We start from the raw sequence: 26,277 nt of genomic DNA on the forward strand, positions 1-26,277 counted from the left end.
TACTCAAAGAAATCAACTCCCAAAGTAAATCAATCAAGATATTTACACATGATGAAGACAGCAGAAGATCACAAAGCATATCACAATGGAAACAGATATAGCCCTGCCTAATGACCAAATTAAAACACCAGAGGAGACACAGATGTTGGAACAACTGATCAAAGATGTTCATATAACTCTACTTAATAAAATAAGTGGGATAACAAATGACATAAAGGAGATCAAGAAGACACTAAAAGAGCATAAAGAGTAATTTGTAAGAATAAATAGAAAAATAGTGGATATCACAGAGATTAAAACTCTCTGTTGACCAAATAAAAAACATACTAGAAGAACACAACACCAGATTTGAAGAGACAGAAGAAAGAATAAATGATATACAGGACAGGATAATTGACTTCGAAGACTCAAAACAGCAAATGGCAAAAAAGATGGAAAAAATTCAATGCAAATTCAGGGAAATGATAGACAAAACAAAGCACACAAATATAAGAATCATTCATTGCTGTCCCAGAAGGAGAAGAGAGGAGTAAGGGCTAGGAAAAGTAGTCGAGGATATAATGGGGGAAAACTTCCCAACCCTCATAGAGAAAATAAATATACAAGTCAAAGAAGTCCAACAAACTCCAAACAGAATAAATCCAAACAGGCCTTCCCCAAGACACATGCCAATCAGTCTGTCAACTGTTGAAGAGAAGCAGAAAATCCTGAAAGCAGTAAGAGAAAAACTATCTACTACATTCAAGGGAAATCAAATAAGATTGAGTTCAGACTACACAACTGCCACCCTGGAGGCAAGAAGGCAGTGGTATGATATAACCAAGATCCTGAAAGAGAAGGACTTCTAACCAAGAATCCTGTACCAAACCAAATTATCCTTCAAAATTGAGGGAAAGATTAAAGTTTTCACAGACAAAGAAGTCCTGGAAAATTTTGCCAATGAGACACCAGCCCTGTAAGAAATACTAAAAGGACTTCTGCTGGCTGAAAAAAAAGATTGGACAGGGAGGTCTGGAGGAGGGCACAGAATTGAAGAATAACACTAAGGGTAATTTAAAGAACATGAGGAGAAAGAGGGAAAAGAATATATAGATATGACAAATAGAATATAAAAAGATGAGATAGTGGAATCAAGAAATGCACTTTCAGTAATAACTCTAAATGTTAACAGACTAAACTTACCAGTTAAAAGGTACAGATTGGCAGAATGGATTAAGAAACATAATCCAGCTATATGCTGCTTAAAAGAGACTCATCTTAGACACAAGGATACAAATAGACAGAAAGTGAAAGGATAGAAAAAGACTTTCTATGCAAATTGTAATCAAAAGAAAGCAAGAGTAGCTGTACTAATATTGGGCAAAATAGACATTAAATGTAAAGACATTATATGAGACAAAGAAGGATACTATATACTAATTAAAGGGTCAAGTCACCAAGAAGATATAACCATCAGAAATGTTTATGCTCCCAATCAAGGAGATCCAAAATACATGAGATAGACATTGGCAAAACTGAAAGGAGCAATAGATGTTTCAACAATAATAGTGGGAGACTTCAATACACCACTCTCCTCTATAAATAGAACAACCAGACAGAAGATCAACAAGGAAATAGAGAAGTTAAATAATTTGATAAATAAATTAGACCTAACAGACATATATAGGTCATTACATACTAAAGCATAAAATCATACATTCTTCTCTGGTGCTCATGGAATATTCTCTAGGATAGATCATATGCTAGGGTACAAAACAGGTCTTTACAAATTTAAAAATCTTGAAATTATTCAAAGCACTTTCTCTGAGCACAATGGGATGAAGCTGGATCTCAATAACGACCAAACAATGAGAACATTAGCAAATATATGGAGATTAAGTAAAACACTCTTAAAAAATCAATAAGTCAAAGAAGAAATTGTTAGAGAAATCAGTAGTGATCTGGAGATGAATGAAAATGAGAACACAATTTATCAGAACTTAAGGGACATGGCAAAGGCTGTACTGAGAGGGAAATTTATTGCCCTGAATACCTATATTAAAAAACAAGAAAGAGCAAAAATCAAAAATTTAACAGCATACCTAGAGGAACTTGAGAAAGAACAGCAAACAAACCCCAAAGCAAATAGAAAAGAAATAAAAAAGATTAAAACAGAGATAAATTAATGGGAGAACAAAAGAATGAAAGAAAGAATCAATAAAACCAAAAGTTGGATCTTTAAGAAAATCAATAAAATTGATGGGCCACTAGCAAGGCTGACAAAGAAAAAAAGATAGAGGATACAAATAAACCAAATCAGAAATGAGAAGGGGTGTGTTACCACCAACCCAGAAGAAATAAAAGAAAACGTATGAGGATACTATGAACAACTATCCACCAACAAACGAGAAAACATAGATGAATTGAACAAATTCCTAGAAATGCACAAACAAGCTACACTGACTCAGGAAGAAATAGAAGATCTCAGCAAACCAATCACAAGAAAAGAGATTTAATCAGTCATCAAAAATCTTCTGCAAAGAAAAGCCCAGGGCCATATAGCTTCACAGGAGAATTTTATCAAACATTCCAGAAAGAGCTAACACCAATCCTGCTAGAACTTTTCCAAAAAATTGAGGAAAAAGGAACTCTACCTAACTCATCTTATGAAGCTAATATCATTTTAATACCAAAACTGGGTAAAGATACTATAAGAAAGGAAAACTACAGGCCAATCCCCTAATGAACATAGATGCAAAAATTCTCAATAAAATATTAGCAAATCGAATCCAAAAGCACATTAAAAGGATTACACACCATGACTGAGTGGGGTTATACCAAGAATGCAAGGATGGTTCAACACAAGAAAATCAATTAATGCAATACAACACATTACCAAATCAAAAGGGAAAAATCACATGATCATCTCCATTGATGCTGAAAAAGGATTTGACAAAATTCAGCATCCTTTTCTGATAAAAACCCTTCAAAAAATAAGAATCAGAGGAAACCACCTTAATATGATAAGGGGAATATATGAAAAACTGATAGCCAGTCTCATACTCAATGGAGAGAGAATGAAAGCTTTTCCCCTAAGATTATGTACAAGACAAGGATGCCCACTGTCACCACTATTATTCAACATTGTGCTAGAAGTTCTAGCTAGAACAGTTAGGCAGGACAAAAAAATAAAAGGCATCCAAATTGGAAAGGAAGAAGTAAAACTCTCATTATTTGCAGATGATATGATACTATACTTAGAAGATCCTGAGAAATCTACAGCAAAGTTATTTGAGCTAATAAACAAATCCAGCAAAGTGATGGGTATAAAATTAATGTGCAAAAATAAGTAACATTTCTATACACAAGCAATGACCTAGCTGAGGAGTCAGTTAAGGAAAAAAAAATCATACAAAATAGCACCTAAAAGAATCAGATACTTAGGAATGAACTTAACTAAGGATGTGAAGAACTTGTACACAGAAAACTACATAACATTGCTAAAAGAAATCAAAGGAGATCTAAATAGGTTGAAAGACATTCCCTGCTCCTGGATAGGAAGGCTAAATATAGTTGTCAATCCTCCTCGAATTGATCTACAGATTCAACATAATACCAATCAAAATTACAATGACCTATTTTGAAAATTTGGAAAAGCTAATTACCAAATTCACCTGGAAGGGAAAGAGACCCTGAATAGCTAAAATCACCCTTAAAAAGAATGAAGTGAGAGAATGAACACTCCCTGACTTTAAAACTTATTATAAAGCCACAGTGTTCAAACAGCATGGTTCTGGCACAAAGATAGAAGCATTGTCAATGGAATTGAATTGAGAGTGCAGACATAGACCACCAAATCTATGGTCAACTGATTTTTGACAAGGCTGCCAATTCCTCTGGACTGGGACAAAATAGTCTTTTCAATAATTGGGCATGGAAGAACTGGATATCTATAGCCAAGATATAAGAGGGCCCCTAGTTTACAGCCTACACAAAAATTAACTCAAAGTGGATCAAACCCCTAAATATATGAAGTAGCACCATGAAGCTTCTAGAAGAAAATATAGGGAAACATCCTAGTAATAGGATGTAGCTTCCTAAACATTACACTGAAATCACAAGCAACACAAGAAAAAATACATAAATGGGAACTCCTCAAAATCAGATGCTTCTGGAACACAAAAGACTTTGTCAAAAAGGTGAAGAGGCAGCCAACTCAATGGGAGAAAATATTTGGAAATCATATATTAGACAAAGGTTTGATTTCCTGTATATATAAAAAAAATCATGCAACCCAACAACAAAAGACAAATAGCCTGATTATAAAATGGGCTTAAAGATAGAAAAAGGCATTTTTCTGAAGAGCAAATTACAGATGGCTCAAAGGCACATGAAAAGATGCTCATTTTCATTGCTTATAAGGGAAATGCAGATCAAGACTACAATGAGATACAACCTCAGACCTATAAGAATGGCTGCTATTAAACAAACAGGAAACTATAAATGTTGGAGAGGTTGTGGAGAAACTGGGGCACTTATGTACTGCTGGTGGAAATGTAAAATGGTGCAGACACTGTGGAAGACAGTTTGGCAGTTTCTTAGGAAACTGCATATTGAGTTGCCCTATAACCCAACAATAGCACTTGGTATATACCCAGAAGAACTGAAAGCAACAACACAAACAAACATTTGCACATCAATCTTCATAGCAGCATTATTCGCACTCATGAAAAAATGAAAATAAACCAAATGCCCATCAACAGAAGAGTGGATCAACAAAATATAGTATATACATACGATGGAATATTATGCAAAAGTAAGACAAAATTATGTCCTGAAGCACATGACAAATTGGATGAGCCTTGAAGACACATGGTGAGCAAAATTATTTACACCAAAGGATAGATACTGTATGAGTCCACTTTTATTACCACATAAAGGTGTAGTCAGAGTCTTATAATACAGAATATAGGGGACTTAGAGATACATAGATGCTAGAGATGAGTGAACCATTAGCTAATGAGGTTTAACTACAATGTAAGGGAATAGATAGGAGCGAAGGTGGTTCTCTAGTGGGTCTATAAGTAATATTACCAAATTGAAGATTAACAAGTCTGAAAGGGGTTGTATAGACCTATATGTCCCACTGATTCACACTAAAATGTGAATTAGTTCTCCCAAGAATTACTTCAAAGATGTGATTCCTTTATAAAGAGTGTTTAAGTCCAGGGTAAGGAGGAAAACTGTGTTTATTCCTTTTCTTTCTCTTGGGAACAATGAAATTATGCTAAAATTGAGATGTCAATTCATCAATTTTCAATTGACATCAATTGTCAATTCATCAATTTGAATGTTGATGGATTGTGGACTTTGGGCCCTCTACATGATGCCCAATTAATGCAAGTGGCTGAAGGATGCACTGACAGAGAAGTAGATTGGCGAATGATGGTGTATGCTTATGAACGAAGGTTGTGCTGCTACAAAAAGAAACAAAGTCGTGAGGCATGCAAAGTTGTGAATGAACATGTGGGATATTTGATGAGACAAAATAAGCCAGAAACAAAATAACAAGAATGGTATGGTCACCTTTAGAAAATCCTTATAAGAAAACAGGGGCCTAGATGGTAAGCTTTTAGAGCAGACACATTAAATCCGGAGTGCTGATGGTTATTTTTGGATTCTGAAAGGTTGTTTTATATACAATCTGATATTTGGAGATTCAAATGAAGCTGAAGAGGCTGAGGTTGAAGTAATTCAGAACATAAGGGTAAGGAAGACAGTGTCTATATTTTAGAGCCACACATACACCTGGAGACCAATGGAAGAAAGGTTAGTTTGATGTTTGTATTACTTAGGGTTCTCTAGAGAAATAAAATCAGCAGGAAATATCTGAAAATATAAAATTTATAAAAGTGTCTCACATAACAGTGGGAACACAGAACCCCAAAACTGTAGGGCAGGCTGTGAAGCTGACAACTCTGATGAAGGGTCTGGATAAACTCCGAAGGCTCGCCAGCTGAAGCAGGAAGAGAGACTGTCTCTTCTGAATCTTCCCTAAAAGACTTCCATTGATTAGATTAAAGTCAGTTATTGCAGAAGACACTCCCTTTGACTGATTACAAATGGAATCAGCTGTGGATGCAGCTGACAGGATCATGATTTAATTCTATGAAATGTCCTCATCACAACAGACAGGCCAGCCCTTGCCCAACCAGACAAACGGGTACCACTACCTGGCCAAGTTGGCACATGAACCTAACCTAGATAGTCCAACCCTTGCCAACTTGGCAGCTAAATACATCACCTTAAACTATACTTAACTTCTAAATAGAAAGCAATAAAAGACACATTTTTCCCTCACCTAACAATACTGACCTGTCCTGCATACAACCGAAAACACATTAAATCTCCCCAGAATAGGGTGCAAATCCTTGGGTAATATTCATTCTTAAACTTGATATCTTACAGTGTAAATACTATAACATGAAAAAACAGCATTACAGTCCTCCTTTCTGTAACCGATCACGTGGTCATAGTTCCTGTTTACCACTACCTTCTTCCACTACCCATTCCATGTTCTCTTTACCCTCAGCAAGCACCTCAGCTGGCCGTGTTTCTTTGCCTGCTGGGGTGACCCAAACCTTCATTTCTGAAGTTTCAGAGCCATTAGTAGTCCTATCTGGATGGGTCATTGCAGTTTTCCATTGAATTTAATCACAGGGCATGGTAGTACTAAAAGAAGCCCTAGGGGATTTCCTATATTCCAAGAAAACTCTTCTTTACCTCCATTCTGTAGTTGCAGTCCTATTTTCCCCTGATAGTCAGGGTCAGTCATCACAGCCAGTAAATGTAATCCCCTTCTTGACTTGTGGTCCAGGGGCACGAGTAGCCCAAAGTGACCACGAGGCAGTCTTAGATTCCAGTTCAATGGAATCACTGTTATTTCTCCTGGTGGAAGCACTCCCCCTTTTGGAACTGAAACCTGTAGACCAGCAGACCTCAAGGTCACAGGGACAGGAAGTAAAAATTTTCCTAGTGGATCAATAGGGTAGTAATAAGTGGTGCCACTCCCATTTCCAACCCTTGGTTCCTGGACCCATGGATCCTGTCTATGGGAGAAACAACACCATACAGTGGACGCTGATTCAGAGCATACACAGCTTTCTCGAGAACATTACCTCAGTCCTTCAAGGTATTGCCATCTAGTTGGCACTGTAATTGAGTTTCAAAAGGCTATTCCACCCTGCTATCAATCCAGCTGCCTCTGGCTGATAGGGAACATGGTAAGACCAGAGAATTCTATGAGCATGTGCCCATTCTCACACATCATTTGCCATGAATTGTATTCCTTGATCAGAAGCAATGCTGTGTGGAATACCATGATGATGGATAAAGCATTCTGTAAGTCCACAGATGGTAGTTTGGGCAGAAGCATTGCATGCAGGGAAAGTAAACCCATATCCAGAGTATGTGTCTATTCCAGTTAGAACAAATCTTTGCCCCTTCCATGAAGGGAGCAGTCCAATGTAATCAACCTGCCACCACATGGCTGGCTGTTCACCTTGGGGAGTGGTGCCATATCAGGGGTTGAGTGTGGGCCTCTGCTGCCGGCAGATCTGGCATTCAGCAGTGGCTGTAGCCAGGTCAGCCTTGGTGAGTGGAAGTCCATGTTGCTGAGCCCATGCATAACCTCATCCCTACCACCATGACCACTTTGTTCATGAGCCCATTGGGCACTGACAGGAGTTCCTAGGGAAAGAGGCTGACTGGTATCCACAGAACAGGTCATCTTATCCATTTGATAATATTCTCTGGTGCGCATTCACATGGGACGCAAATATTTTCATGTTTTGGCCCATTCAGAAAGGTCTATCCATATACCTCTTCCCCAAACCTCTTTGTCGCCAGCTTTCCAATTAGTCATTTCAAGTCCCTGACCATCCAGCCAAACCATTAACAACAGCCAATGAGTCGGTATACAAATGCACATCTGGCCAATTCTCCTTCCAAGCAAAATGAATAACCAGGTACACTGCTCAAAGCTCTGCCTACTAAGAGGATTTTCCCTCACCACTATCCTTCAAGGACACCCCAGAAATGGGTTGTAGTGCTGCAGCTGTCCACTTTTGGGTCATACCTGTATATTGTGCTGAACCATCTGTAAACAAGTCCTGAATTTTCTCTTCCTCAGTCAATTCACTGTAAGAAACTCCCCATGAGGCCATAGTTCTGGTCTGGGAAAGAGAAGGTAATGTGGCAGGAGTGGAGACCATGGGCATTTGGGCCACTTCCTAATGAAACTTACTTGTGATTTCAGGACCTGCTCGGGCCCTATCTCATATATACCACTTCCATTTTATGATGGAATGCTGCTGCACATGCCCACCTTTATGGCTTGGTGGGTCATACAACACCCAGCTCATGATAGGCAACTCAGGTCTCACTGTAACTTGGTGGCCCATGGTTAAGCATTCAGTCTCTACTAAGGCCCAGTAGCAGGCCAAAAGCTGTTTCTTAAAAGGAGAGTAGTTATCTGCAGCAGATGGTAAGAATTTGCTCCAAAATCCTAAGGCTCTGCATTGTGATTCTCCTATAGGGGCCTGCCAAAGGCTCTAGACAGCATCTCTATTTGCCACTGACACTTCCAGCACCATTGAATCTGTTGTATCATATGACCCAACTGGCAGAGCAGATTGTACAGTAGCCTGGACCTGTCACAGAGCCTCCTCTTGTTCGGGTCCCCACTCAAAATTAGCAGTTTTTCTGGTCACTAGATAAATGGGCCATAGTAGCACACCTTAATGAGGAATGCGCTGTTGCCAAAATCCAAAGAGACCAACCAGGCATTGTGCCTCTCTTTTTTTATTGTAGGAGGGGCCAGATGCAGCAACTTATCCTTCACCTTAGAAGAGATATCTCAACATGCCCCACACCACTGGACACCTAGAAATTTCACTGAGGTGGAAAGTCCCTGTATTTTGGTTGGATTTGTCTCCCATCCTCTAGAGTAGTTGCTACTTCTTGCTCACTAGGTCCAATCAACATGATATCATCAATAAAATGGACCAGTGTGATGTTTTATGGAAGAGATAAATGATCAAGGTTCCTGCAGACAAGATTATAACATAGGGCTAGAGAGTTGATATGCCCCTGAGGTAGGACAGTGAAAGTATATTGCTACCTTGCCAATTGAAAGCAAACTTTCTGGTAGTCCTTACTAACAGCTATTGAGAAGAAAGCACTTGCCAGATCAATAGCTGCATACCAGGTACCAGGAAATGTATTGATTTGCTCAAGCAATGATACCACATCTAGAACAGCAGTTACAATTGGAGTTACCACCTGGTTGAGCTTACAATAATCCACTATCATCCTCCTAGACCCATCTGTTTCCTGCAGAGGCCAAATAGGAGACCTGAATGGGGATGTGGTGGGGATCACCACCCCTGCATCCTTCAAGTCCTTAAGAGTGGCAATAATCTCTGCAATCCCTCCAGGAATATGATATTGCTTCTGACTTCCTATCTTGCTAGGTAGGGGCAGTTCTAGTGGCTTCCACTTGGCCTTAACCACCATAATAGCCCTCACTCCATGAGTTAGAAAGCCAATGTGGGTATAATACCAGTTGCTCCGTATGTATTCCAATTATGTATTCTGGAATGCGGAAATAACTTCTGAATGGGTACAGCGCCCCACTGGGCCCACTGTGAGATGGACCTGAGCTAAAACTCCATCAAACACCTGACCTCCATAAGCCCCCACTCTGATTAGTGGACCAGAGTGATGTTTTGGGCCCCCTGGAATTAATGTCACTTCTGAACCAGTGTCTAATAATCCTTGAAATTTCTGATCATTTCCTTTTCCCCAGTGCACACTTACCCTGGTAAAAGGCTGTCAGTCTCTTTGGGGAAGGCTTTGAGGAAGGTTAACAGTATAAATTTGTGGCAGTGTAAGAGGGTCCTCCCCCAAAGGGACCTAGTCTCCCCCTCATTCAAAAAGCTCTGAATCGGTAAACTGTCTCAGATCTGGACATTGATTAAGGGGCCATGACTCTTTGTTTTTGTAATTCAGGTTAGACTTCTGTTCACTTGACCTAGAACTCTTTTGTTTATACAGCTCAAGCAAGAATTTAGTAGACATCTAGGTACCCCATGATTTACTAGCCAATGCCACAAGTCTCTGCAAATCAGATTACTTTGACTCCTGCTTTGAGTTTGTTGTCTATTATGATAGACACGTCCACCTTGTCTTTGGCGATTAAGTGCTGCCACCTGGCTTCTGCCAACTCGGGACCCTATCATCCCCACTGTATTTAAGGATTCCAGCTCAGTGACAGCAGTTCCCACAGTAATATCTGACCTACAGAGAAGTGCAACTACAGAGCTCTTCAGGGATGATGGCGCTAGTCTCACAAATTTATTTCTCACAGTTCTGGTAAAAGGTGCATCCTCTGGACATTCCTGGGGTATAAGAGCAGGCTTTGCATGATAAATCCACTCTAACACTTCAATCTCTTTAAGCCTCTGTATCCCCTCATCTACATTATACCAGGGCAGTTCTGGCATTTCAACCTCAGGTAATGTTGGCCACCTTTCGATCCAAGTTTCAGCCCACCATCCAAACAAACTGTTGATGCCTTTTCTAACCACTCAAGCTATACCATTGAATGCAGAATCTCTGCTTAGTGAGCCCATATCAATAAATTCAGTCTGATCCAGCTTTATATTCCTCCCATCATTATCCCACACCCTTAAAATCCATTGCCCCACATATTCCCCTGATTTTTGTCTATATGAATAGTAAAACTCATGCAGTTCTTTTGGAGTATAAAGTACCTCAGCTTTTGGAACCTGTTGGGACTTTAGTCTAGTTATAGGACTAGAAGAAATAAGGATTGATGGAGGTGGGTCATGAAAGGAATTAGAAGTATCTTCCAAGCCATTTACTCCAGGGCTTTCATTTGCAGCCTCATCTGATGAAACAAGATTAATCACTCAAAGTCTAATTCCTTCTTGTGGAGATTGGGTGGTCAACTCCTCAAGGCAAGCTGGAGGTGGGGTGGCTATGTCCTTAGGGTTATACTATTACAGGGTTATCTAAAGAAGATATAGCCATGATCTAGGGTTTCAACCTCACCCCCAACATCATTATCAATCCATATGTCGCCATCCCATTTTTCAGGGTCCCTTCCTTTCCAATCAATGTGCTCACTTTAACGGCAGACACCATGCAAGATTGAGATTTCAGTTTATGTTGTAAAGTTGCTACTCTAACAAGATTCTGAGTCTGACTTTCAGAGATCTCAAGTCTACAGCTACAGGAAATAAGATTTTCCTTTAGGACACTCATAGAAACGTTTACATCTGTCAGACAGTGCATAAGCTTCCCATTTGAAGTCTTAAGCCCATCCCTGTCCCTCTTTAATGTATATAGTATATCTAATAACAACCAACCAACATCTGTATGCCTCCTATTTCCACACAACTCTGTAAAGGTGTCAAAAACATTATCTCCCAGAGCCTAGATTCATACAAGCAAAGCATTGGAAGAATCGAATGGTGATATTTTGACTATCTCTTTGCCAATTCACCCCATGAATTCACCAGTATCATTCTGATTATGGGAATCAGAGTCCTTAATGCTTTTGAGTCCAGTCAGAGTAGAAAACCAATCATAAAAAATCCATTTTTAAGATTCTGTTTCTTAAGAACCATTCCTGGTACCAAGCTGTATTAGTTAAGGTTCTTAGAGAAATAGAATCATCAGGAAATATCTGTAAGTATAAAATTTATAAAAGTGTCTCACATAACCATGGGAATGTAGAGCCTGAATTCCACAGGGCAGGCTGTGGAGCTGACAACTCCGATGGAGGGTCTGGATGAATTTCACAGAGGAGGCTTGCTGGCCAAAACATGAAGACAGACTGTCTCTTCTGAATCCTCCTTAAAAGCCTTCCATTGATTAGATTAAAGTCACTCATTGCAGAAGACACTCCCCTTGGCTGATTCCAAATGGAATCAGCTGTGAGTAAGGCTGACATGATTATGTCTTAATTCTATGAAATGTCCTCATAGCAAAAGACAGGCCAGCGCTTGTCCAACCAGACAAATGGGTACCACCACCTGGCCAAGTTGACCATGACAATGTGGAACTGAAATTTTCTGTAGTGCATAATCTAATTCAACCTATCTGTATAGCTCATTTGAACAATTGAAACACAGGGAGCACAGAATAAGAAAGAGGTCCTTTAATCCTATATAGATTATTGTAATGCCTGGAAATATCCTAGAGTATATTAAGCAGATAATCAAAAAGTATTGGCAAAGTTCCCTGAGGGAGGGGAGAAAGAATATGGAACCATTAAACCTTACCATCAGCCCATCAGGGAATCCCCTGATACTGTGTCACACTTTAGGGACACCCAAATCAAGAGGCCATGCCCTAGATCATGAGGCTTACTCTTTTGAAGCTTATATAGGTAGCAGAGAAGCTTAGACTACCTATAGGCATGCCTAAGAATTACTTCTGGAGGACCTCTTTTGTTGTTCAGATTTGGCCTCAGTCTTCTAAGTTCAACTCTGCAAGTGAAATCATTGCCCTCCCCCCATGTGGGACAAGACATCCACAGGTGAAATCTCCCTGGCAACGTGGGAGGGGACTCCCAGGGATGAATCTAGATCTGGCACCATGGGATCAACAATTCCATCTTGACCAAAAGGGGGGAAAGAAGTGTAATTAATAAGTATCAGTGGCAGAGAGAGTTCAAATAGAGTTGAGAGGCTACTCTGGACTTTGCTCTTATGCGAGCTTCTGGTAGACCTTGCTACCTATCATAACCTGCCAAGCCCCAACCAAGACTGTTTCAGCCAATCCTAAAGCACACCTAGGGCAATTAATGAGAGTCCACAAGGTTCCAGGCACTAGAGTAACTTTCCAGAAACCTACAACCTCCAGATAGCTCCCTGGTCCAGATAAGTCCTGAAACCTAGCCCTGCCTCTCCAGAATATCAGATAGTTCCATCTCCTACCCCCATTAGTGAAAAACCTTTCCAATATCAAGAATTTAGAATTGCCATAGCTGAAATACCCCTACCGGGAGGTATGAAAAGATCAAAGGTGATGATGGAGCTATACATAGAAGATACGATTTAACAAATGAATATGAATGCTGAATCATCACATTGATATCTCTTTTAGTCTCCAGTATTTTAGAGCAGCTAGAAGTAAAAACCTAAAATTGTGAATTTGTAACCTATGTCCAAGTCTGAAATATGTTTTACAATTAGTTATGGTGCTGTGCTTTGAAATTTATAGCTTTTTTGTATATATGTTATTGTTCATAAAGAAAGAAGGAAAAAGAGTCAATTGTGATGATAAAAAAGTATTTAAGCCCTCTAGCCTCCTATATCTGGAGCAGCTAGAAGGAAAAATATGAGAGTATCATGGTCAGGTTCATGTGTCAACTTCGCCATGTGGTGTTACCTGTTTGTCTGATTGGGCAAGTGCTGGCTTGTCTGCTGCAATCAGGACATTTCATAGAATTAAATCATGGTCATGTCAGTTGCATCCACAGCTGATTCCATTTGTAATCAGCCAAGTAGAGTGTCTTCTGCAATGAGTAATGCCTAATCTAATCACCAGAAGTCTTTTAAGGAGGATTCAGAAGAGACAGGCTCTTCCTGTTTCAACCAGCAAGCCTCTTCTGTGGAGTTCGTTCATACGTACATTGGAATCATTGTTTTCACAGCCTGCCCTGTGAATTTTGGACTCTGTGTTTCCACAGTTACATGAGGCACTTTTATAAATTTTTATATTCGTAAGTGTTTCCTGTTGATTCTGTTTCTCTAGAGAACCCTAATTAATACAGAGAGGATAGTACGGTAGCCCATGACAAAGTCTGGGACCAGTCCTGTAGCCACTTTTTGAAGAATGCCTTGAAAACTATTGTTTTTTATTTCTTTTCTTTGTAAATATGTTATATTGTTCAACAAAAAAGTCAAGAAAAAGAAAAAACACCTGCTAAAAAAAAAAGACAGTAGCCATTATTGCCTTTGAAATTAAAATTAAGTCATAAACACTCAAACCCAAGTTGGAGGTAATGTGTTCTATCCAGAGCCATTGATCCACAGGTTAAAAGGAAGTGGTTGAAAACATATATTTTTGAGTTGCTTTAATTTAGTTTTGGAGAAAAAAGCATAAAACACTTTAACCCTTTGCTTTTTAAGATGAAAAAAAAATCAAGGTTTAGAAAATTTGAAACTTAATCTTTGATCCTTTGTTTCTTTCTTTTATGTGGAGAACCATGCAATCTGTGATGGTTTGAAAATATTATGTACCCCAGAAAAGCCACGTTTTAATCCTAATCCAGTCATGTGTGAGCAGCTATTTTTTTTAATCCTGATTCAATAATGTATGTTGGAAACTTTTGATTAGATTATCTCCACAGAAATGTGAAATGCCCAATTGTGGGTCTGAACTTTTGATTAGATTGAGGTGTGACTCCGCCCATTCAAGGTGGGTCTTGATTAGTCTACTAGAATTCATTAAAAGAGGAAACATTTTAGAGAGGGTCAGAAATTACAGAAGCCTCAGAACTGGCTGAGGGAGCAGATGTATTTGCTTGAAGATGCGGATATTTGGAGATGCTTGGAGCCCAGCAGATGTTGCCACTGGATGTTAAGCAAACCAGAACCTGGAGTGCCAAGGGAAGCCAAGAGATGAAAGCCAGCCACAGAGAAGCAACATGAGGAACCCACACAGGAACAGAGCCTGAAAGCAATGGAACCCAGGAGCAAGGGACCAACAGATGCCAGCCACATGACTTCCCAGCTGACAGAGCTGTTCTAAACTCATCAGCCTTTCTGGGAGTAATACTTACCTTTTGTTGGTGCCTTAATTTGGACATTTTTATAGGCTTAGAACTGTAAACTTGTAACTTATTAAATTGCCCTTTTTGTGCATTTCAGCAGCTTGCAAACTAAAACACAGCCCAAGCATTGAAATAGTGGCCGCTTCCATAACAACCTTCAAAAGAATTTTACCAATCCTCCTAACTTATAGCAGCTTATTATAGCTACCAGTATTTTTGAGTGTGTTGCCTCGGTATCTATCTTTCTTTGGCTAAGCCACTTGCCTCAACACTGCTTTTGACCTAGTTATTGAACAGCTTTCCAGCCCTGGGCCACAAACATCCCCTAAGAGCTCAAGCCCATGTCTGTGGCCACCACACACACACATACATGCACACCTCCTCCCAAACCTTCAGCTGGTCCCAAATGATGAGCTAACCATTCCCACCACCTTCAGACCTCCAGTCACTTTCTTCCTTCTTGTGTGGTTGCTTTAAACTAACCAATTCTTGATCCCTACAGGAAATTAGCTCCCACCCCCGGACCACTATAACAGCACAAGCCCAAAGGTCCTTTTGGTTCTGCCCGTGTGCTCCCCACACTCTGGTTGAACTACCCAAGCTGATCATGCTTCCTGACAACCCCTCATGGCATCCCACTCCCTCTGGGAGCCAACTATATTTCTTCATGCTTTCTGGCCTCAGTTTCCCGTCGTATCTTACCTAAACTCCACCTAAATCCAAATTTAAAATCCAATTCCACTAATTCAAAACACCTCCTTCCTGACCATTGGGAACCAAGGCACTCCAGCTGAAACTGAGACAGGACTTTGACCCAAGGGCAGTCAATCAAATAGGCTGACCCACAGCCTAGAAGTTACCTAGGATGAAAGCTTTTTCTGAAAATGTACTGTGCCACTTTGAAAGGATTATGTACCCTGAAAAGCTGTGTTTTAATCCTGATCCAGGAGATGATTAGAGAGAGATGTGACTCTGCCAATTCCAGGTGGGTCTTGATTAGTTTACTGGAATCCATTAAAAGAGGAAACATTTTGGGGAGAGCAGCAGAGTCATGCAGAGAACTATCAGAGCCTATGCAGCCAGAGACCTTTGGAGATAAAGAAGGAAAATGCCCCCAGGGAAGCTTCATGAAACAAGAAACCTGGAGAGAAAACTAGCAGATGTCACCATGTTTGCCATGTGCAGTTTCCAGTTGAGAGAGAAAGCTTGAACTTCATTAGCCATTCTTGAGTGAAGACAACCTCTTGTTGGTATCTTAATTTGGACATTTCTATAGATTTGCTTTAATTAGGACATTTCCATAGATTTGCTTTAATTTGGACATTTTCACAGTCTAGAACTGTAAACTTGCAGCTTAATAAATTCCCCCTTATAAAAGCCATTCTGTTTCTGGTATAATGCATTCTGGCAGCTAGCAAACTAGAACAAATAGTAACAATTATCCATCCCAAGTTCCCTTTTGGGTAATTTATAATTCTATACAGGTAACAAGTCGTGAAGTTTTTATTGGAAACCGAAAATGAAAGAAGCAGAGAGAAGGTGGGGCCATAAGAGATCACAAATAAGCAAAGACTGTGAGTAACTAGAAGCTAAGGTCTTGGGAAAGACCGAAGAGGGGAAGAAGATATGAAGGGGAGTTCAGTCACCATAGTGCTCTCATCTTAAAACAGAATGTGTCCACTCTTGAAGCAGTGAAAAGACAACTCCAACCCGTGAGAGAGCTGTCATGGTTTCTGCATTATATTCTAGTCTCCAGGTTCCTGGATCTCAGAAAGCTAAGATGCTTGATTGAGGTTTGGGCTACATATAACCTTACTATAAAACTCCTTTACGAGAGAAAACTTAAGAAAGCCTCTGTCCCTTATAGCTGCAAGACCCTATTACCCCAGGATGCCTTTCCTATCAGTCTCTCAAGATCAAATCTATCAATTCCTTAAGGCCAAGACCAAATTCTACTCATTCTTCAAGTCTTTAAATATTTCCCCAATCTAAAAGGAACTTCCTCTGAATTCCCACTATAGATTTTCATATACGACACTTTCTCATGATACTTACATCATTTTACTTTGAATCTTAGCTGATGTAGCCTATGATTTCTTATTTACCCTACAAAACAGAAAGCTCCCTAGAGGGCCAGCATGATACCGCATTCATGTTTTTATGACGAGAGCTGACCACTATGGCTGGCATGTACCATTCTGAGGGAAGAAGTGAAGGGAGGGAGGGGGGAAAGGAGGAAAGAAGGGAGAAAGAGATTGTAGCCCTTGAAATTTTAATTTATACAAGATTTTTCTGGCTTTTATTCATCAAATATCTTCTTACCATCATACACTTGAAAAAAATCACAAATCCCCACAAATCCCCATTAAGTTACAACAAAAGACAATAAAATGAAATGGTAAAATGTGCAATAATTTCATAATTCATAGGCCTCAGGGATGAACATATATTCAAATCTTCATAATTAAATCAGTCTCAGTAGCCTTTCTCTTTTCTTTTTCAAAGAGATTGAAATGTGTAAGTCTAAAATTATCAAGAGAATTTTCTAATACTTATATTTTCATGGTTTTTTAATTACTTAAATATGAAAGAGAAAAACCTATGATTTTTTTGCATTTCAGGTTGGGTTAAATGTTTCAGGTATCTGTTACTGCGTAACTAACAACCCCAAAACTTAGTGGCTTAAAGTGCTTTATTATTTCTCATAGTTCTACAATCTAGCCGAGCTCAACTGAGTATATCTTCTGTACGTGTGGTATTTACTAAGGGTAGAATATCCAAGGTTGGGTCATCACTCATATGTCAGGAGACTTAGCAAGGGTAGCTGAAGTGGCCAGGGACTGGGCAAGCATCTCTTTCTCTCCACGTTGCCAGCTTGATAGTTTCTCAAGAGAGTCAGATTTCTTACATGAAAATTGCCTTCTAATATGAAGGAAACAAAGGCTGCCAGTCCTCTTAAAAGCATGGCCTGAAACTGATAAAGCATTGCTTCTTTCGTATGCTTATTGGCCAAAGCAAGACACAAGACCAGTCCAGATTCAAGGGGAGGGAAATAGACTGCACATCTTGATGTACATAGTAGATCATTTATACATGAAAGGAAGAAATAGACAGTGGGATATCTTTGAAGAATCTCTATACTGGTGGGATATTTCACATCTAAACTAAAATTCATATTTGGAGTTCTACATTGTCCTATTAGAAAATGAATAATTAAAACAATTCCTGCTTATTTAAGAGACAACAACAGTACAAAGTCCAGATATTTTTAATATTTTTATTGACAACACACATATAGCCTATATATGGTGTACAATCAATGGCTCACAATATCGTCACATAGTTATGTGTTCATCAGCATGATCATTTTTGGAAAATTTGCATCACTTTTTAGAACATTACATGAGAAAAGAAATAAAAGGGTAAAAGAAAAAACTCATATTCCATACCTGTTACTCCTCCCTTTCATTGACCACTAGTATTTCATTCTACCCAATTTATCTTACCTCTTATCCCCCCTACTATTTATTTTTAATTCCTATTTTTTTACTCATCTGTTCATACCTTAATAAAAGGAGCATCAGACACAAGGTTTTCACAATCACCCAGTCACATTATAAAAGCTAAATCATTATACAATCATCTTCAAGAATCTACTTGAATCAGCTCAACAGTTTCAGGTACTTTCCTCCAGCCACTCCACTATTCCATAAACTGAAAAAGGATATCTATATAATGCATAAGAATAACCTCCAGGATAACCACTCTACCCTGTTTGAAATCTCTCAGCCCCTGAAATTTTATTTTGTCTAATTTCTCTCTTCTCCTTTTTGGTTAAGAAGGCTTTCTCAATCCCATGATGCCAGGTCCCAGCAAATCTCAAGAGTCTGGCCCACATTGCCAGGGAGATTTATACTCCTGGGCGTCATGTCTCATGTAGTGGAGAGGGCAGTTCATCTACTGATTTGGTTTAGAGAGGGAGGCCACATCTGAGCAACAAAAGAGGTTCTCTGGGGCTGACTCTTAGGCCTAATTATAAGTAAGGTTAGCCTATCCTTTGCAGGAATAAGTTTCATAGGGGTGAACCCCAAGATCAAGGTCTCAGCTTATTGATTTGGTTGTACCAACTGCTTATGAGAATAACAGGAATTCTCCAAATGAAGAAGTTGAATATTTCTTCTGTTCTCCTCAGTCCCCCAAGGAAACTTGACAAACACTTTTTTGTTCACTGCCCAAATTACTCTGAGATATATCAGGGAATTACACTCATCTGGACAAACTATCAAGATTTCATGCCCTATTCAAGATTCCATGTACTTATGGCATTCAACTAAACTGACCATACAAGTTAAATTAGGTAATGTGCTTCCCAAAATATAAATTTTCCACCAAATGAACATCTCTTCCTTTGATCTCACATGGAAATTAAAGTTTTAAAATATGGATATCATCCTTTACCCTGTATTCTGATTTACCTTTGTCCTATGCAGATCAGCTTCCTTCATACCGTTAGTAGAAGTCTGATTCCTTTTTCAACTTTTTAAGCAGTCCCTGGATGGTCTTCCCTAAAATAGTCGTTATTAAAATTCCTTAAGTTTTCTTCCAAGCACATCATACATAAAGCACTCTAATTTCCTTTTTCACTTAAAAATTTTTGTTCAATGTGTTTTCATGTCAGTACATTAGAACCTACCTGACTGTTTTTATATCTGTATGTATTCCATTTTAAGACGTACCATATTTTATCCAAACTTAGTGGTGGATATTGAGTTTGTTTCCAGATTTTTACTATTATAAGCCAGACTGCAAAAACATTCTTGTAAATGCGTCATTGCAAATGTGTAAGCAAAACTGTAAGACAAATTCCTATGTGCATTTTAAGTTCTGAAATGACTAGATTGAAAAGGGGAGATATAGAACATAAGTCAGAGCCTCAAAACTGTCCATCATTGTTCCAATGGTTCTGAGCTGCAGATTTAATTTCCAGCACACTCTCCATTTTTTTCTTTTCCCCCCCAAAAAATTATAAATTTGCCTCTCAATCTCATAGATTTTTGCTTTGATTTTATTTGATTTAGCTTTCTTGTCAAATCAGTTTTTCAGATTTTTTAAAATGTTATATTTTCCCTAAAAAAATGGTCTTTTCTTCAACCTCACTGCTTTGCCATGGACACCCATCCCCTTTGAAAAATAAACTTAACACCTTTGGCCATTCCATGCCACAATACTCAATGTTAAATCAACTCACCTCATGTTTCTCTGTGTGATGCAATATCTCATATATAAATTAAGATTAATTTTTATATGAACACAAAGAAAACAAAACTACACTGTAACATAAAGCCATGGAAAGCAGCCATTTGTGTGAATATAAACATGATAAAAGGGTCAAAGTCAGAGGAGTCTTTTTTAATGTACCTTGTCACTCCATATCCATCAAGAACAGTCACAATTTAGGCCAATAATTCTGGAAAGCAAACTTTGATTCAATTAAAATTAAAACATCAATAGTAGTCATTTCTAGGCAATAAAGTTGAAGTGATTTTTATTTTCCAATTTTTACAACTATTTCCATAATTGGAGAGAAAATAGTTATCTAAATTTTCCTTTAAATTTGGCTTGAATAGTGAGTGTTAGAGGAGAAACTTCTGACCATGCTGAGTGATCATTCCTGACACAGAATGATCTCGGCGGATATTACTGATTTATGTGTATTCTAAAAGGGTATGGGACATAGCAATTAATCTCCCAAAACGTCTGATTATAAATGCCTTGAAATCTTGTCTGGTTTAAGATCCAGCGCCAAACATCGAAAACAAGTCACGTGGAATGAAGGTCCACTTTCCTGATCACATTCTTACTTGGTATCATGGAAAGACATAGAGGGAAGGTAGTAAAGGAATGTGTTTCAACCCACATTTTTATCACAGCATCACAAAAAATTGTCTGCTTAGTATCTTTATGTTTGCAAAATTGATTTTAGAGAAACCAATTGCCTTGAACATACAATGAACCAAATCAATTGTTGAAATAATCAAAAATTTATCCAACCATGTCATATGTTTGATTGTGTGGCTGAGACGTGGTTTCCCTCTCCTACATATCTAGACACGTTGCAAAGTTTACAGCACACATTTCCTTTACTTGTAAAGCAAATTTTGACCAAAATAAGCTAATGTAAAGAGGAAAGTGGAAGAAAAAAAAAATCCACTCAATTAATCCCCTGAATTTGCAAAAATCTCAACTGGGGGGAAAGGTCTTTTTTAAGGCTATTGATTCGCAGAAGCCTTAAATTGAAAATGCCTGTTTTCTACTTTGATGTAGCGCATGATCAGATTCACCTGGTTCAGTAGTATGCACAGTGTGTCTCTAAATATAGCACCTACCTCTTTTAACAGGAAATAGAAACTTACTTTCTTACTTACCCAGCAAGACTGTGAGGTTCTCTTAGGCAGGAATCAAATCTGACTCAGCTTTCTCTAAGTGTGGAGTACCTACCTAATCGATCCTTAATACACTTTGATGGCACAGAGAGCTTCCCATTTTAACTCATCCTAAAAACAAGAGCATCAGCTAGCGTTTGTTGAGCACCTACTATTCGAGGCAGCTGGCATCATCGTAGCAAATGGAAAAGTTAAGTCCTGTGCCAGTTTTACAGATGAGAAAACTGAGACTCAGAAGACTTATGTCATTTTAGTCAAAGTGTATGCAAATAAGTGTAAATTTCGTCTAAATGTATACAGCAAGCAAAAATGGGAAGGCTAGGATTCCACCCCAGGTGGCATGACCCCAAACCTGTGCTGACATCTTGCATTACACCCTCTGAATCTCTTAAACGCAAGTGGGTGAGAAGTCTCAGAAGGAACAGGGAGGAGGGAGGTCATTTGTTCCTTTTGTTTCTAGAAAGTCCAAGAAAACAGTCCCAGGACACCTTAGCAAGCATAAGGTAAGATTCATCTGTTGCCACAGCCCTCCCTTTGCAAACTTTAATGCATGACAAGCCCAATGACCACTGCCCTTTAATCCTTACGTCTCAGGCACATTTAGAAAGAGATGAAATTGAGGTACCATGAGGTTAAATGGCTTCTGATAATAGGACCCACAATCTCTATTAGAACACTTGAAAGGCTCTATTATTTCCCTAGTTCCCTTATAGAGGAACTTAAAAAAAAAAAGGCCCCCAAATGGCATGCAAACCAACTCTGAGGTTAACAAGAATGTATAAAGCATTGTTTTTTCTGTTCTGGAAATCTTGTGCTGCTCGTATTTATTATACACATCAGACCAGGAGAGTCCATCCTGTAGAACATGTCAGAATTAGAGATGTCAAGTTTTAGGCAACTCTTGGCTACCTTGAGCTGTGCTTTGAGCTTGACCCAGCCAAGTCTAACCTAGCATGCTGACGTGTGGTTTTCCAGACTTTGTTCAGACTCTCGGATGTTCTCTCCCAGCTAGCAGAGCTATCGTATGGTTTATTTGGCATGCTGTCCACAAAGGACCTGAGTTATGTAAGGCTATTAAATCAGAACTTGCCTAGGCATCTTCTGAAGGCTGTCAGGCTAGTTCGTTCTGGGCAAAAACAATTAAGGTCTTGGTTGTTATTTACAGCAAATACCAGTGAAAATAACCTCAAGTTCCTGGGTTTATTAACACTGAGGCTGACGGAGACAGGGGAGGATCGATGTGGACCGTGTTCAGTGTTGCAGCTTGCACTGATTAAAACCCTACTTGTCATATTCTATATCGTTGCACTGCAGTTATAGTAAATGTTCCTTGTAATGCATTTTCAAGTACAAAAATCGCTTCAGAAAAGATCATTTAGAAAACTAATTCTATTGAAACCAACGAAGTGTTGACATATTGCCTGATGCAGATTTGTTTAAAGAGGCTTGTTTGAAGTTATAAAAGTACAGTCCTGGAGGCAAAAATCAGTGACTCCTCAGTCTAGTGGCTGAGAGAACAGTGAAGCAGTATATTCAGCCAACACCCCCTCATTAATCCTTTCCCATAATTCTACCCCAGTCACCTTCTCTCTGGCCTGACTCTATAGAATTTCAAACCTGCTGCCTGCCCAAAAACTCGCTCAGAAACCATTCATTAGTCAGGCGAGGCATTTATAATGTTTGCCGATGTGTTGGTGAATAGGAACACAGTGTAAATCTGGACTGAAGAGTGCTCTTTTTTTGTCATCTAAATTGTCCCTGGGTGATGTGTTCCATAAGCATCAGAAATCACCCAGGGTTTTGACACCCTCATCTTTCTGCAAGTAGCATTTCATTATGCCCAACTCTGGGAAGGAAAAAAAAAGGATAGAGAATTTCTGCAGCTGAAAAGAGAGATATGGCATTAAGTAAAAAGCTGATTATTCACCTCAAACTAGGCCACTCGCTTCCACTGAAAACCTTCAATGCCTGCAGCCGCTGCTGGACTCAAACACACCAAGCAGACATCTCTTGCATTCTAAGCAGGCTCACAGTGGGACCAAACTAAGCAGTTTAGTGATGAGAGTGTATTAGTGAATAAAGGGAGTGGTCAGAAAAGAAGGCTGGTTCATCCCAGGATGAGCTGGGACCCAGCATTCTGGGATTTGAGAAAGCCTTCTTGACCAAAAAGGGGAGGAGAAATGAGACAAAATAAAATGTCAGTGGCTGAAAGATGATTCCAAACAGAGTCGCCAGGTTATCCTGGAGGTTATTCTTATGTATTATATAGATATCCCTTTTTAGTTCATGGTATGTTGATGTGGCTGGAGGGAAGTACCTGAAAGTGTTGAGCTGTGTTCCAGTAGCCTTGATTCTTGAAGATAATTGTATAAAGATATAACATTTACAATCTGACTGTCTGATTGTGAAAACTTTGTGTCCAATGCTCCTTTTATCCAGGGTGTAGACAGATGAGTAAAAAAAAAAAAATGGATAAAATTAAATAAATAATAGGGGGGACAAAGGTTAAAATAAATTGAGTAGATGGAAATACTAGTGGTCAATGAGAGGGAGGGGTAAGGGATACGGGATGTATGAGTTTTTTTCTTTTTTTCATTTCTTTTTCTGGAGCGAGGCAAATGTTCTAAAAATGATCATGCTATTGAGTACACAACTATGTGATGAAAAAATAAATAAATCCAATGGATCACATTTCCTTCAAAAAAAAAAAAGACAGAAAAGAAGGCTGGTTCAGTTTTTATCGGACAAGAAACCTATGTGGAGAGAGATTCATGCAGGAGCCCTTGTTAGGTGGTAATTCTGTGTTTCCGCTGGTATTTAGAGATATCTGTGATGGCAATGTGGAAACAGGATTTCTAGTAGGGTGGATAGAAGCACACTTTCTTTTGTTCACTTGGGTGACAAATTCATCAGATTCATTTGCTGTTTGCATCTGCACCCATCTGTCTGGAAACCCAACTGAAGAGCTCTTTTCCAAATATATATATCTTTTCCTGATTATAGAAGATGTTCCACAAACCTTATGCAATCAGGTTTTAGATCTTCAAATGGCACAGACAACCATATCTACCTGTCCTGAGGGATAAAAGGAAAAAATAATCAGAAGTCCTGGTTATCATGAATATCAAGTTTCAGATTTTAGAAGACTATTCTGATAAAAATGTAACGGAAGACAGGGAAAAGCATAGGCTCTGATGACAGATTCAGGTCTCACCAATTTCTGCCTGGGTGACCTTAAATACAAGTGGCTTAACCTCTCTGAACCTCAACCTCCTCATCCATAAAATGGGACTAAGTTTCATTAGGTCTTGAGATTTTAAACTTATAAACATAAGATTGTGGCCCTAAAAGTCACTCTACAAATATGATGTTTGCCTTTGCCTATATAAGAATTGTGGTCACATGGAAATGTCCATGAAAATCAAAAGTTACATTTTAAGACTATAAGAGTATTTGCTTCTTTAAAGGATTTTATGGTGAGTGTATCTTTTTATAAGTAACTTTCTGGTTTTTCTAATTGTAAATCTTTCTTTTCATTTACAGTCCACATCAGGCTACATATATATATATTTTCAAGTGTTATAAGTCAGTTTGGAATTGAGAAGGTGTTTTCCACTGAAATAATTTCAGTATTGTGATTAGAATCCCAGGCTGGCCCACAAGCCTCTATAACCTGTAACAAGCTGAGCTGTACAACTTTAGGGATCAGCCTCACCATAAGACCTTCGAGCAGAGGGTACCTGGGGCCAGGAGAAGGAAGAAGGCACACAGCTGACCATGAGCAGAATCTTTTTTTTAATTTTTATTAATAAAATCAATCAACATACAACACAAACATTCTTAATGTATGACCATTCCATACTTGGTGTGTAATCAGTGGCTCACAGTATCATCACACAGTTGTATATTCATCACCATGATCATTTTTCGGAACATTTACATCACTCCAGAAAAAGAAATAAAAAGAAAAAAGAAAAAACTCATACATACCATACCCTTTACCCCTCCCTCTCATTGACCACTAGTATTTCCCTCTACCCAACTCATAGAATTTTGAAATAGACAAAGTGTGGTTTTGTATCCCCCATATCCTCTACCATGGGGGGCCCTTCTCATGTCTCCATGCCCACCATACACTGCAGTTGCCTCTCCTTCAATCTTCTGTACACCAAAGCAACCCTCCAGTCCTTTGAAGTCGCTCTGAAGACACCTCATCTCTTAGTCAAAATTGTCATTTCCTCTGTGCCCTCTAAGTGAATTCCAAAATGTCCCTTAAACTTCGAAGCTGTATCTTCATTTTGGAAATAGGAGATTTGTTAACTCAAATAAACAACCAACTGTTGTAATAACAGCAAAGAATTCTTGTAGGACAGACTCCTTCATGAGCAAGCCCGCTTCCCCCAGAGCGTTTCTCAGATCAGTGTCCCTAAGCCACAGCATGTTAACCTGACTTCCTCTCTTTCTTCCTCTCTGAGCCCAGAGTCTCTAAAAAAACCCACAGTTTTTTCATGGTGATTGTACAGCAGCCCCCAGTGTAAGTGGTGGGAGATAATGGTGAGACCTCAGGCCTGGTGGAGCCACTGCACTGAGAGGATTGTGTGTCTTTCAGGTGGTTGCGAGTTTAGGTCAGCCTCTATTTGGTTTGGAAGACCCAAGATTCATAAACCAATCCCCTTTCATAAGGAAATTCTTGGGCGTCATTTGTGGTTTACACCCCACTGCCCATTTTTCATAATTGTTTCCATCTTTGTTCCTCTTGCATTCACCTCCTTTCAGAGAGTCCAAACAGTAAATATTACTATCCTATTTCACAAATAAGGAAACGGAGGCTTAAAAATCTTAAGTAACCTGAGTGCACAGAGGGTCCAGTGGTAGAATGCTCACCTTCCATGCAGGAGACCCGGAATCCATTCTGGGACCATGCACTCAAAAATAATACTACTAATAATCTTAAGTAACCTATGCAAGTTAAATAGCTAGTAAGTG

The 26,277-nt window shown here is 39.0% G+C and overlaps 1 long non-coding RNA gene across 1 annotated transcript in view; it reads left to right on the forward strand.

Annotated features, from left to right (window-relative positions):
- The window catches only part of LOC143665249 (uncharacterized), a 44,204-nt gene that overhangs the window by 15,963 nt on the left and 1,964 nt on the right, over window positions 1-26,277 (forward strand). The window contains exon 2 of the long non-coding RNA XR_013166813.1: window positions 16,333-16,422. This is a non-coding gene — a long non-coding RNA (uncharacterized LOC143665249). The remainder of the gene's footprint in view (window positions 1-16,332; window positions 16,423-26,277) is intronic.

Source organism: Tamandua tetradactyla, chromosome 21 (genome assembly GCF_023851605.1).
Source record: "Tamandua tetradactyla isolate mTamTet1 chromosome 21, mTamTet1.pri, whole genome shotgun sequence".
Classification (NCBI taxonomy): Eukaryota; Metazoa; Chordata; class Mammalia; order Pilosa; family Myrmecophagidae; genus Tamandua; species Tamandua tetradactyla.